The sequence below is a fragment of the Micropterus dolomieu genome, linkage group LG07, assembly GCF_021292245.1.
Source record: "Micropterus dolomieu isolate WLL.071019.BEF.003 ecotype Adirondacks linkage group LG07, ASM2129224v1, whole genome shotgun sequence".
Taxonomy (NCBI): Eukaryota; Metazoa; Chordata; class Actinopteri; order Centrarchiformes; family Centrarchidae; genus Micropterus; species Micropterus dolomieu.
The window spans coordinates 32,073,223-32,083,539 of NC_060156.1; positions in this window are offsets into that span (position 1 = coordinate 32,073,223).

The following is a 10,317-nucleotide window of genomic DNA, read 5'->3' on the forward strand; positions in this document are numbered from 1 at the left end:
ACATGGACTAAGAAACAGAATCCTGAGGTACAGACTGTAACACCTGCTCCTCATTTTCTCAAGATTCTCATGTGGATATTGTTCCTGTCAAGACTTCATTGTTCTCTTTTATATGCACTTTCAGCACTGTTCTGTACTGTGGAAAAACAGCACTGTCTCACAATTTAAAACTTAATTTTGAGAATGATAGAGGGGACAAAACACTGATCCTCCCCACTTTTTTATTGGACGGATTGTGAGAGCTGATAGTCTCGACTGTTCGAAGTCTTGTGACGTTAGAAGTGGAGCACTTAAGACAACACAAACCAGCCTCAAAGTTCTTTATCTTCAATGGAACAAGACTGTAATGGACTTGGACATTTGAGTTTTGTGCATTTCCTTTTCAATATTACTACTCATTAGTCACCATGTTGTAGAAATCACAAGCATTTTACTGATTACAGCTGATGGTATCAACTGTTCTCTCCTCAGACTTTTTCTTTATGTTTTTTGATTGTTAAATGCAGTTGCAGGCAAACGGTCTCAAGGTTTATATCATCTCATTTAAATGAACTGATTGGTATAAGAGTTGGTTGGGTTGACCTCGCTCCTCATAGGTGACTATGTTTAAATACTGTTAGAACATGTTAAATTATCATAAATATGGTCTCACTTTGGCACTTGTGTAGTCTGAGATGTTTTCATTGGCTTTTAGGCTTGTTGCGTCAATTACAAGTGTATCTGAAGGAGACGAAGGCTGTGAGTTGAGGTACTTACAATAAATTGTTGAATACGTGAATTGTAAGTTCATTCATTGTACTCTTAAGAAACTGGTGAACTTGCCATTATTAGTTGAGATAGGGGATGGAAATTAAAAACACAAGTCTACTTAATTTGAAATTATAAGTTCAATTGCTGCCTTAAAAACATGAGTTAACCTAACTTCAAAAGGCAATTGGTATGAATATAGTCAATTATCTTAACTTAAAAATGTGAGTTGAAAGGGTATAGACTTGCATGTTTGTTTGACAAAAAAGAGTAAGTTTCATTGACTAGACAATGTAATACAGATAGTTGGTTTAACTCACAGTATCAAGTTGAAACAATAAATGATCATTCATTAAACAACTTCCTTAACTTAACTTACAGAGTTGAAATAGCTTAGATTTGTATGTTTGTTTGACAAAAGAAAGCAAGTTTCTTTGAATGAACAATGTAATATAGGTAGTTGGTTTAACTCACAGTATCAAGTTGAAACAATAAATGATCATTAATTAAACAACTTGTGGAAGGTAACACCATGAGTTAAAATAAAGCTTTTGTTAAAGTTGAGTTTACTCACATTTTTAAGGCAGCAATTGAACTTAAGTTTTTAAGTTAAACTACCTTGATAATTTTTACAGTGTACTGGCTTCCAGGAGCTCATGTCTCAGCTTAGTGCTGTTGTTTCATCTCGTTCACCTTCTACATGAACTTCTCCTGAAAGGTGTCACTGTTGGGGAGGATGTTCCACCAGTTCCTGCACTAATCTGCTGCAGTCATCTAAGCTTGAGCTGGTCTGCTGCTCCTGAATCTCAGTCATGCTCACAATTGCTCACAAAAAATGCTCACAACGCGGACTTACCTTTTTATTAATAATGGTCTGTGTTTTTTCTTTGCCCATTTATGGTTATCTGGGAGTGATGCGTGCTGACGCAGTGCCAAGATGGCGACGACCAGCTTTACCCAAACCCAAAGCTTTATGTGTAATTAATCTAGAATATGTCAAAGATTCACATTTTGATTCAAATTACGGGGGGAAAATTCTCTTTTTTCACGATATTCAAATTTTCTGAGATGCACCTAAGATTATAGTGTAGATAATAGCTCTCTTTCAACAGCTGCTGTGGGGGAGGAGGCCTCTTTGCATTATATTAGGCCAAACGTACCGATCTCTTCATAAATCTGTAATATCAGCAGACTTTGTCATTCACAATAACAGCAACTTCGTTTTTTTATGTAAGTATTCGATTACATTTCCAATTTTAAGGTATACCATCCCCTAGTTTTTAAAGTTTTCAAAGAGTTAAAATATTTTTTAACCATTGTTAATGTATTACTGGGTTTTGCTACCTTGTATGTAGCATTTTAATATGTTGTGTTTATGTATGGCTGCTACCTTGGCCAGGTCTCTCTTGTAAAAGAGATTTTCGATCACAATGAGACTTCCTGTAAAATAAATAAAAAATAGATTTTGTGCATGAGGTGGGAAAATATGTTTTCTGGGGGGTTTAACATAACTTTATAAGTTGTAAGTTAAAAAAAGAAGTTTGGTCAATGTCATAGGCTTTTTGAAAAACAAAATGTATGGAACTAACACAGTGGCTCCCACTATCACAAAATCAATTCTTGGCTTTTTACATACCTCTGGTTATGGACACTACGATTGGTTCCTCTGTGGTGAAAATAGCAACATCTCTGTTTTCACCTCCTTTGTCACTCCCCACACGGGATGGAATGAGGTAGTTTCAGACAGTATGACAGATTTAAGGCAGTCTCAGCCCTGTTCGTGGATGCACCAAGATAAGCTGCAACTCTGCTGAAGCCATCAATGCCACCATGGATGCGCCACCTACTGTACACAAATTTTAAATAAGACATTTGTAAGAGACAGACACTGAGGACATGGCTTGTCCAAGAGTCTTTCACATATATTTTAAAAAATACATGATCTTGCACAATGAAGCCATAAAACGACTGTTACATCAAAAATATTATGTCAGATATCAAAATAAGCAGTTTATGCTAAAATAACTCTTACACCACATATTGATACCATGTCAAATTATTAGGCTTTCAGTCTACTTAATGAATCATTGTTTCACAAAATGAGGCCTTTCTGATGGACATTTTCACCAGCCCCACCTACAAATGGTTATGTGTTAATGTCCAATATTTTTTGTTACATTTTGTTGCAATTAGTAGCATCTGATTATACAAGAAAGTTGCCTACCCTAACTGTCTTTAAAAGCAGTTGAGAATAAACAAACATGGGCCCTCTGTCCTCATTTCCATTGTTTGATTTTAGTCTATGGATAACAAAGTTTGTCCTATCAGTTATAGAATGATTTTGTTTGGGCAGCTCTGGCTCAGGGGGTGCTTGTCCACTTATCAGTGAATCAATCATTTACCATTTTGTTACCAAAATAATACGACTTTTCAAATTACACAATACTTGCCTAATTAATTTATGATTCCCATCTATGCCCCGTGACCCGACCCTGGATAAGCGGATGAAGATGGATGGATGGATTCCCATCTATGTGCCACAAGCTGTCTGGGGCAGGCACACTATAGGATCTTCTTCTTACTGTGTTAAGACTCAATGAGTGCTCCATTACTCGTTTCTCCTCATGGACTGTACAACTTGTAGTAATGAAAGGCAAATGCATTTATTTGAGACTGTAAATAGTGATTTGGGGCTGTGAATAAATGTTGAAATGCTCAAATGGCCCCCTCCATAACATAGCTACTGGAAAGATGAACGCCAAATTTTCCTTCCTGAATGTATTTCCAAAATAACTCCACTTTGCAACTGTGTGGGAAAAGTATTTTCCTGCCTCTTCAAACACATAAATAGGTTCTTAATTTGGATCCTTAGGCCCAGTCCATTTTTAGACGTCCTTGAACACCTTCATCAAGTGTGAGTGAAAAACTTAACCTTTGACCTAGTGATTGCGGAGCTGATGCTCATGTTGGGTGCCACTCTGAATGGCCATATTGGAAAAGGTATTGCGACCCTATCCTGTGTTCTGTAATCTTATGAGATAATCAACTCTGCCGTTACTGGCTATTACTTTTTTGCAGTTGTTACAATAAACTTAGAAAACACCCAAAAATTATTAATTAATTATTATTAATTGGTAATTATCATTCCTATGGCAGTTTACTATTGAAACCGTGAGTGAAAGGACGTTTGAGTTTGATGGGGCTGGTGATCGGACGAACGCAATGACAAGTTACTTACAGTTAATTCTCAGCTTGTCTGTTAAAGCACAATTGTTACATTGTTAGTGAACACGTGCTGCGGATGAACTCTCGGAAACTCAGATAAATCTGTTGGTTTAGAGATGTTATGTTGGCTCAGATTTGTTGTTGCAGTACTGTAGCCCCTATGGCGGGCGTTGTTAAATGAAAAACCCCAGAAAACAGCGCTGGGCACATGAAACTTTCTGAAAATTCTGAGCAACTAATAATGCTTAAGGTGTTTTTTAGAACTAGACATGTGATTGCACCGCTGTGGCCCCAATGGCGGGCGATGTGAAAAGATAAACCCCAGAAAACAACATAAGTCACGCATAATGAACAACATACCTCCACCCCAGAAAACACTTTAACTCTCACACAAATAACTCTTTTCCAAGAAAGCGGGAGCGCGCAAAGCTGGCCTTTATTTACTACTTGTGTGTGAATGTTAGTTTCTGTTTGAGGACTTAGGCTCATTGAAGGAATGTGTGAACGTAGGTTAAAAGCGCTTGAGTGGTCGAAAAGACTAGAAAGGCGCTATATAAATACGGAGCATTTACATTTAAACTGACAATATTAACATTACACAGAGACTTACTTCAGCCTGAACCAGGCTGTGAGGACCTCAGCAGCCATAAACTAAACGACCTCTAAACACTCCCAAGACCAAGAGGGTAACCTCTTTCAGATTACCCCAGACATCAAAGATTCCCTTCCTCAGTCTTGACTCTCTACCCCACCAAAGAGCCATTAATTTGGATTCTTAACATGCCCTCTCACTTTCGCATCTAGGTGTGAGAAACTCCAGACGCCAGGACGCTGTCCCGAAGTCCTTAGTGTGGACAAATAAATATTGACTCCTTATAACTTGCCTATTACCTTGTTTGTTAAGTTACTTATTAGGTCTCGCTACTTTAATTTGAGAAGTTCTATTACCATGTTCTTAAGACTGTGTTGAAAAGAAGAATCTATAAAGAAAGTTAATTTGCAGTGTTCTAATCTTCCTCAATACTCACTGATAATTTAATAATTTTTAACTTTAATTTATGTTATACTAATGCCATGCTTCAGCACCTTTTTATATATTTTCTTCTTAAAGAACATGTAACAGAAATATTATCATGTGTTAAATAATTAATTTCCCCAGCTCCTGAGCAAATCAGTTATCTCAGTCTCCTCTCACGGGACCAGCGGTCCCCCCAGAGGACAAAAGGAGTATTACATGTACTGCGTCTCCCGCGGTTTAATGTATCACTCTGTATTTTATTGAGTACAATCTGATGCCATGTTTTTTGCAACTTGCTTATATATTCTCTAAGTAAGAAAGGTTAACTGCCAATATTATCCAGGAAATGTTCAGTTTCTTCATCAGGTGTAAACTGGAAATATGTGTTTAACCGAACCATTTTAATCCTTACGAAGGTTAATTGTTTTCCCTCCTTTTATCAAATGCTTAAACTAAGAACAGTATAACGGTTTATGATATTTAAGGTTTCATTGTGGGTAAATATCTGATTAAAATAAGCACAAATAGATTTTAAAGTAGACATTAAATTTAAGACGCCCTCTCAAGAGGAAAATGTCATGCCTTCAGGGGAACAAAGCCCTCCTCCTGACACGCCCAAGGAAAGAAAACACGGCGACACACGCTCGCTTTCTCTCTTCTCCTTTGGTACCTTCGGACACATGCTCAGCACGCTCCTGTCTCCCAGCAACGTACTAAGAAGTCCGGCCCGGTGAGTTTTCTTTGTCTCACAGTAACTTACTCAGCCTATGTCCGCGAGGTCTGGAGAGCCTTCGTGGAAATTAATTATTTTCTTTTGTTTGTTTGTAAAGGTATCAGACCTCTTTAAGTCACGCAATTTTTAATTCAGAAACAGCAAAGTTTATTTTTAAGCTTTATTTCCGTCGAATCGACTAACCTCACTCCTCCCCACGACAACGAAGCCCGGGAGGCCAGCCATGTGGGTTAGTTGCGCCACCAGCCCAAAGGACATCAAAACCCACGAACCGAGCCAAGGTTAACAGCCATCACTGCAAGTTTTCTTCAACTAAATAACCAGCCGAAGGGCGGACCTCCGGAGCAATTCCCTGGCAGAGAAAGCCGTCTCAACCGAGAACACACGAAACTCAGCCAGAGCAGGGCCGACCGAACACCAACCGACTGGGAAACTGCAAAGTAAGGCTAAAACCCGGCATTCTGTAGTTGAGTTGATGTCCAATAGTCTTTTAATCCATCAGCCTTAATCCTTTAGCTAAATCTCCTAGCCAAATTTAACTGAGTTATTGCCATAACTTGCGTTTATTGGTTCTCTTGCCTCTTTAGACTCAAATCTTTTCTACAATAGACATCATTCTGATTGTTTGCATTCTGTCTGTTTAGTAATCGTTTATTTCTTTGATGTATATTTAACCGCATTTATATCCACCTTTAGTTAGTTCTAATAAATTTCACTGTAATCACAGGAACTGTGTGTGTATTGTTTAACTCCAGGTCACTGTAACGGAGGATTTACGCCTTTGATATGAGATTGACTGATTGATTTTATAGAAATGTTTAAGCCATTACTACTAACTGATCACTAGGAATAATTGTGTAATTGTTAAACCCATAACCTAGTTACCTAGGGAGTCCGGAGACCCTGGGTGAACTGAATTTCCGGTGGTGCCCCGAGGATTTCTTAATGAATATTTATGAATAATTAATATTCATAATTCTTATTAAAAGTAAAGTAGGTATACTACAGTATCCACGATCTTGAAATCCCTTGAGTAGAATTCGGCCAATGGATTTCCACTCTTCTTCGTGCCATTTAGGAGACAGTGGAGGAACTCTCAGGTCTTCCGCTGTGTGATATATAAAAGAAGTCTAAAATGTTGCATACACATCCCTTGAGACACCATCTGCATCAGCTCCTTTTTCATCTATGTAGGTGTATTTTAGGGGGTGTTTGAGGAGTGCTGGATCCTTGAACTGGCTAATCATCTCCTCTTGACCATCTCCTCTTGACAGTAGAACTCTCTTCCTCGTCACCAACTCGTCGCTCGTCACCTACAGATGTCTGGAGTAATGAGTGCTGCGTTTGTTGGGGAAAGCGTGATGACCAGCTCATCTCCTTTAAACTGTAGGCTGGGTTGATATATCAAAGTGTAATCTATCTGACTAGCCATGGGTTCTCCAAGGAAGGGGCCAAACATCACCTCAGATGTGTCTGATAATGCATCTGCATCAACATCCTTTAAATCTTGTGACAATATGACAACAGTTTGAGTAAATTGCTCATCTTCTTCATGTGTGTCTCTCAATTGTTCATCATTTTTTACATTAGATTTTTCATCATCCTCATCTGTAAGGCTCTTGGTGCACAGGTAAAATCTTAACATTCCTAAGTACAGTACTCCCGCGTACAGTTCCCCAACTCTGATATCGTCTCGGGTTACGTATGTAACTCTTGTTCCACGAGAAGGGGAACAAGACACTGCGTCGGTGACGACACTATGGGAACGTCTCTGGGCGTGGCAGGGCTGAAATCATGAATGAAACTACTCCAATCCTATTGCTGTTGCTAGAACGGTAGCGTGTGACGGCGTAACTGGAGGCGTATATAAGCACGCCGGCACACCGGACACATTAGCTCTTTGCTATGAAGCAAGGCACTCCAGGTGGGGTGAGGTGTGGCGAACTGACGCAGTGTCTCGTTCCCCTTCTCGGGGAACAAGGGTTACATACGTAACCCGAGACGTCCCTCAGAGGGGCGTGGAACGCTGCCATGGCAGCCACATACACCTTGAGTGTGGATGGGGAAAGGCCAGCAGAGAAACTGTCCTGGAGGAACTCCAGTACCATAGTCACCGCCCGTTCTCTACACCAGGTGGCAAACACATTCCACTTCAGGCCGTACGTCCTTCTCGTGGACGGGGCTCTGGAGCTGAGCAGCGTCTCGACTGTTCCCGCCGTCAGGCCCGCCTCAAGGAACTGGGCCCCCTCAGGGGCCAGACCCACAGTCTCCACAGGGCGGGGCAAGAATGAAAGACCTGGCCCTACGCCTGAGACAGCAGGTCCCTCCTCAGGGGGACCTGCCATGGCGGGCCCTCGAGGAGCGATATTATGTCCGAGAACCACACTTGGGGGGCTGGGGGCGAGAGGGAGAACCACAGGGGACAGTGCGTAGTCTCTCGAGACGCAAACAAGTCCACGTCTATGGGGCCAAACCTTTCGCATAATAACTCCACCACCTGAGGGTGGAGTCTCCATTGCCCGGGCCTCAGCCCCTGTCTCGACAGCAGGTCTGTTCCCTGATTCTGGGTCCCAGGGACGTACATCGCTCTGAGGGACAGCAGTCTCTGCTGGGACCACAGGAGGATTTGATGTGCCAGTTTGTGCAAGCGCAGACCCCCCCGGTGATTCAAATAGGCCACCACCGCCGTGTTGTCGGTCCCGACAAGGACAGGGCGACCGCGGAGAGTGGGCAGAAAACTCCTCAAAGCTCTGAAAACCGCCAACATTTCCAGGCAATTTATGTGCCAGGAGAAATGATGCTCCTGCCAGGAGCCTCTCGCAAAGCAGCCGTCCATGACCGCGCCCCATCCCGTGAGTGAGGTGTCTGTCAAATAATTGTTCGACGCATGACATGACGCTCCCAACACGGGACCTTGGGACCTTCGGACTACTCGAAACCTCAGGACCTCTTTCCTTGAGCCCGCCGAGACTGAAGACCCGGGGGGCTGTGGGTGAGAGCGCCGACTTGCGTCCCAGGTTGTTGATGGTTGTTGATGGCGACTACGGGAAGCGACGCTTCGCTTCTGGCAGGAAGTCATCCTCCATGATGCTAAGCACGTCTAGCTCCTCAGAATCAGACTGTGCAAGCCTCTCTAAACTCATACCTCGGGCGGGAAAAGCCGAGAAACGGACTCCGGAACGGGGAAGAGAGGAGGCGGAGTCAGCAGACGAGAAACGGGAAAAAGCCTCGGCAGTCCCGATGTCCTCGGAGATGTCGCGCTGGGAGCCTCATGACCGAAGCCACCGCGCCGCCTCAGCGGCCGCCGGGCCCAGACCACGGGGAGAGCGCATCCGGCCATCTTCGGAAAAGAGAGCCGCACGGGACCTCAGCACCCTCAGGGGCAGGGCCTCCCACTGGCCGCAAGCAACCCCCTCAAGAGCTGCCTGGGCATGCGGCATCCCCAGACAGGAAACACACAGGGCATGAGTGTCCCCAGCCATGATGGAATAACATACTGCCAGAACCGCTCACCAGCCATCTCCTCTGCTTCTCCTTCCAGGTAAGAAAACTTCCTCTAGTGCCGGCGTGCTTATATACGCCTCCAGTTACACCGTCACACGCTACCGTTCTAGCAACGCCAATAGGATTGGAGTAGTTTCATTCATGATTTCAGTTCGAGTTCCCTCGAAGGGGAACTTCATCAAACACAGCTTCCTTCTGATAGTCTAATATGTCATGACTACATGTCTCAAATCTTCCAAATTTACTTTTCCTCTTTGGGAAGAAAAGGTCTTTAGCGCACTGTAATATGTCTTTGGATTCATCAAGGGTCCTTGTTCCCCCTACTCTGCGTTTCCTTACTTGTTTACCTTCATGAATCCACCCCAACTCAACTTTTCTGGTCTTTTTTTTTGTTGTTTGTTGCATAAGTTCTTTTCAGCTTTGGAGCAACAAAAATCTCTTGATCAGTTTTCTCATTTCCATCGATGCCCATCTTTTTCTTTTGTTTTTCAAGCAGGGAATGTTTTTTGGATGCTTTTGTACCTTTATTTTCCAAACAGAGCCGTCTTGCTGCTATTCGATCTTCATATGTTGGAATGTCGCCAGCAAGAGCGTCATCATCCATTAAGTCAATGACTGTGGCATCAATCTGTCAAGACAGACATAATTATTACAACTCAAGGACAAGACTGGAAACACCTGCAACATCCTCCAACCACACCCACATGGTTCCTTTTCATCCCTGTTGTCATGGGGATGAAAGCAAAATGCGGGCATACAGTGGGGGGAAAAAAGTATTTGACCCCTTGCTGATTTTGCAGGTTTGCCCACTTACAAAGAATGCAACAATCTACAATTTTAATCATATGTACATTCTAACAGTGAAAGACAGAATCCCAAAGAAAATTCCAGAAAATCACATCATATGAATTTATAAAAATTGATAACCATCTGATGAGGAAAAACAAGTATATGACCCCCTACCAAACAGCAAGTATTCTGGCTCCTACAAGCCAGTTAGTCTTTCTTTAAGACACAGCCCCAATCCCAACCAATTATCTACATCAAATACACCTGCCTCACCTCGTTACCTGTATAAAAGACACCTGTC